The sequence below is a fragment of the Sardina pilchardus genome, chromosome 6 (assembly GCF_963854185.1).
Source record: "Sardina pilchardus chromosome 6, fSarPil1.1, whole genome shotgun sequence".
Taxonomy (NCBI): Eukaryota; Metazoa; Chordata; class Actinopteri; order Clupeiformes; family Clupeidae; genus Sardina; species Sardina pilchardus.
Genome location: NC_084999.1, coordinates 19,230,749 through 19,235,881, shown reverse-complemented (window position 1 = coordinate 19,235,881; position 5,133 = coordinate 19,230,749).

Below are 5,133 nucleotides of genomic sequence, written 5' to 3'. Positions count from 1 at the left end.
TCAGGTCAGATCATTTCTGCTCACTTTCTCTATACAAGTACTCATAAAAGCTCCTTGTCTCCTTGGCTTATTTTAAAATAATATGTATTTGTATTTTATATACGATAAAAGCTCCTTGTCTCAGCTTATTTTTAGACAATATGTATTTGCCATATATATATACTGCACGAGTTGGTGTATATATACAGTATATTGTCAGTGCCTTGTAGAACCAGCATTTTAGTATATGGAAAACAATTATTTGAATACAGTGAACCTTTAAGGGAAATTCCAGGACTTTTCCCTAGAGTGGGAACCCTGGCAATTATTTTATAAATCAAATGAGGTTGAAGGTGGAAGCCATAGGCCTATGTATAAGCAATAGTGTATGCCATTTACTCTCTTGTAGTCTGTATACGTACATTTATTTAGTCTTTTTTAACATAATTTGGCAAAGAGTAAGAGTGAATAAATTAATTGATGGACTTCTATACGTTTATAAAATATTATCCGTATTTCTATTAATTCCAATCAAGTCTTAATGTGGTCTACGAACAAGTTGACAGAATGCTTTATTTAGTATTGGCCTGTATACAATTCATGTTAAATATGACAACTCTCAATAACACAATAACATTTCCTATTAGACAATGTTATTGTCTAAAACAAAGTCCTAATTGTGCATCACAGAAGATCTTTTAACACCCCTGAGTACAAAGGAAGATAGGCAATTGGTTTGGGAAGACAGCTGGCTGAGATGGATCCCCCGGGGGGGACTCTATCGGGCTTGTAACCAATAGCAGCAGCTGCTGCACTGAAACATAATCATGTGGGTACACCCAACTGGGCTGAAGAGAAGCAAACTGACGACATATCCCCAAGGGTGAGTCTTGAGTCTAAGCAGGAGCAGATGACGTCTTGCAGGCTGGCAGAAAACTTCAGCCTGTAATGCAGAGATAAGAAGCAGACGGAGAAGTGAAAGGAAAAGATGGTTATAATGGGATATGCATATGGACTGTGGAAGGTCCTGAAAAGTGCTAGGAAACGGGTGGAGCTTTAATTGCTTACACAAGTTGGGTTTCTATGAGGTGACGACGAGCATGACAAGATGTCTTGACCAATCAAGATAAAATTATGCTCTACCAACAGTTCTCTCCAAAGCCGCTTGCATTGGTGGTATCATTTGTATGCCAACCAGGACAAAGTTGCAATATGTGACAGTATAGAACTGCTAAGTCCTGTCTTACTTGCTTAACATCAAGATTAACTGGATACGGCCTGGCCCTGTCCTCTCTCTACGCACTGGTTTTTAGGGTTCCCTACCACACCTATATTTGCATAACATGGTTCAGTCCAGTTATATTTCCATGGGCCTTCTCTGCACCATATTTTATATGTCCTCTTGGTCTAACATGGTAAGGTGATTCTGGTTCATGTCCTAGTAGGATCCTTCCATCTCTATGGCCTTGTCTCAGTCAGACTTGCCTGATGAGAACTGAGACACCACAGCGTAGGGTTCTGGTTCCCAGCGTGGCCCTGACTTTCCCCTTGAATGGCAACAGAAGTTAAGCACTAGTACTTATCTAGGCAATAGTGGTGTGCAACTGTCACTTGGTTAGCCATCTCTAATCTTCTGTCTGTCTTCACTGACTCTCCTGCCTTGCAAAGTGAAATGTAAACTGCAGCTATTTCAAACTGAATTTTTCAGAGGACAGTGAAGATTAATAGGAAGTGAGTGGAAGAGAGAGATTGTGTGGGACTAGAGAAAAAACATTGGGTTGGAATAGAACCCTTTGACCCAATGTGGTTTTCTAAAACAGTTACTATGTCTATCTGGCAAGATTTCATGAAACAAAGGCAGCAACAACTAATGTAACAATATTCATAGGTGTGGTGTTGGGTTTTGCAACGGCATCAAATGCAATTCAGCCAATCGTAATCAAGGACCAGAACTATCTGTTTTAGAATCCATTTTAAACCTTTTGTCCCAAGTAATGCATGATCTGCTTGTTAAGTTAAAGGAACAATGTCGTTTTTATAAGCAGGTAAAGTCACATCACGGTAATGAGGAACATTTAATGTGGACACAATAGTTTTACAATAAATGTAAAACTTATAATTTGTAAAAAATATTTTTTTTTTCAAGTCAAGTCAAGTCAAGTTTATTTATATAGCGCATTTCATACACAGAGGTCATTCAATGTGCTTTACATAAACAAAAACCAAACAGTAATAGCAGATAAAAGCATAGATGAGCAAAGAGGAATAATAATAATAATAATAGTAATAATGATAAAATAAAAAATAAAAAATAAAAAGAAAGCAATAAAGAATAATTAACATAAAAGACATAAGGTGGAATAACAAGAAGACAGGTCTGTTTTTAACAGATAGACTTTGCCAGAGTCTAATTTAGCAAACCAGTGATAGTGATCCTTCTCAAACACCCAGAGCTGTTGCCACTCTTTGGAGATTCGTTGACGTAGGCCCATCTATGTGCGCACACAATATTTCCATTATTTTCATAAAAATAAAACCTACAGTATTTTTAGAAAATCTCATATTACTAAAATATTGTTTTCCGAAAACAGGACCCGGACATGTTCACAGTGTCATGAGAACTAGATGTACTGCAAAGCAGTACAAAATATGACCATTGCTCAGTCACATTTTCTCCGCAAAAAAAAAAGATTACGCTTGTCAACTTGTTTCCATCTTCTACTCCACCCCATACTGCAACTTTTATGCAACTGAGTGTGCATGTGTGCACTTGCTTTTGTGTACGTGTGTGTGTGAGAGAGAGTGTCTGCTTGCCTGCATTTGTGTGTATGTGTTTGTGAGTGTGTGTATGCGTTCGTGTAGCCTACATGTTTATGTGTGTGTTAACCTGCCTCTCGCCAGATCCTTGTTATGTAGTTCGCTCAGCTTCACACAAGGATCTGGGAGTTCTCGATAGGAGATGTATTTCTGAAGGCGGGGCCTTGTAAAAAAATCCTTGCATGTGATTTGATAAACCACTTGTCCGTTATCTTGAATGAAGTGCTAGGCTACTTCGAGGTCTTGCCAAACCCGGTCGGAAGAAGAGTGAAAACATCCTTGCCACCAATAAATGCCTTCAAAACCATTCTCTGTTAATCTTTTAAAGAATGAATACTCGATAGATTCGACAAAACGGTTGAAATAGCAGAATCAATGTCACTCGCTTCGGCGCTCCTGATTGGTTCATCATTTTTTGCTCCCTGGAAGGAGTTTGGATTGCCCTCGAGCCCAGACCCTTGTGTGGAGCTCAGCAAAACGCCTCTGGTGGAGCATGGCGGAACTAAGGTCTGGCGAGAGTCAGGCTATGTGTGTGTGCGTTCTTGGTAAAATTATGATGTACCAAAGTGAAACACAAGATCCTTTCACAAAGAAGTACAATCAAGATACAGGGTTTATAACAGCTGTATACAGGAGAAAGGCAGACACAAAGCACAATGTACTCCAGAATCCATCTCTGATTTGATACAGAATTAGACAGGGTTTAAGTACCCAACTAGCCTGGCTAACGCCTCCCACTTCTCAAATGAGACGTGGTCTGGCAACCAGACGTTCATTTTCTCGTATTTGAAAAAATGCCCAGATCCGTTCATTGGGCGCCACGGATGTCAATCAAATGCGTCTCTGCATAGCTCTTCATGGTCTTGCTTTCTCCCCTGTTCTGTGATTGGCCTCCAACATCAGGCGAACATGGGGGCGTTAGTTTCCAGACTGCCTTAGCAGCGTGAAAGAAATCACCGCGCAAGGCAGTATGGGAAACCCAGGCTAGTACCCAACAGCAAAGGATACATAATCATACAATAACAATGGCTGTTGAGGCGAACAGACACAATCACCCTGGCACCTTAGATTATCCATGTTTAGAAACAGTACAGATATCATACAGGGCCATTAGAATAATACTTTTAGTGTCAAAGTGACCCACTTTTGAGAAAGACAAGTTTTAAACCACACATTGAAATAGGCCTAATGCAGGGCATCCATGCATAACTGACGACTGACTTGATCCCATCTCACACTCTTTGTTGTTTGTTACCTCCGCCAAGGAGGTTATGTTTTCATCGGGGACTGGCATATGCTTGTCTGTCTGTCTGTCTGTCTGTCTGTCTGTCTGTCTGTTTGTTAGCAAGATAACTCAAAAAGTAACGGATGGATTTCGCTGACATTTTCAGCGAATGTCAGACATGACCCAAGGAAGAAACGATTACATTTTGGGAGTGATCCGTAATTCCGTTGGGATTCCAGAGCCGTTTATGTGTTTCGCTTAGGGGTGTAATGGCATGGTATGGCCACGTGGTGGCGATCTGAATAGTTTAGGTTCAAATGTATGACAACCTAGGAAGAACAATACAGGCGGAGGTCTGCGCTCTCTGAGTGCTTTTCTAGTTTGGATGGAAGAATCAGTAAAAACTGGCTAAGTTCAGAATGCTTTGGGTCTGGATAGGGTCACCCCTCGTCCATAACTCATGATCATATTTTACATATCTGAAACCCATTTAACACCGGATTTCCCCTTTAAGATGATTTCCCTCACATTTGAAGCCATGCGGCCACAATCCCCAGATCAGCAAGGAAAAAAGAGGAACTGGGTACTGTTGTCAGTTGAGTCACGGTTCCTCTGCCACGCTCAAAAGAATAGGGAGATGCAACCAGACTGAAACAGACTCGGTCACCGGTGACCCATGTCTACAGCCGTTACGCTAGAAATGTAATTATTGATCATGTCGTGCATGCACCACAGTGACAGCTATAGCTCCACTGACCAACCCTTTATGTAGAGAGACGCTCTTGTTTCTGAGCTTCTGGAGTCATAAAGAACATTAAAAATGAGATCTCCTTTGTCTTTGCTGTTTCTTACAGATTGAGCTCAATTTAACATGAAAATTCAGAGCCATGCCCAGATAGGAAAATTCAAAATGCAGTCTTTTCTTTGTCTCGCCTTTTTCTCATTTACACATACAATTGAGCTATTTTTCTCGTATTTTTGTTGTTTCTCCTGCCATCCCAGCAAGTCTATAGTTAAAATTTAACTTAAGACCCCAACATACGAGATAGGGGCTAGGAAAAACTTTCTAAATTTTCCTCTGGGTGCTTCCTCCCCAAAAGGTCATCAGTCTA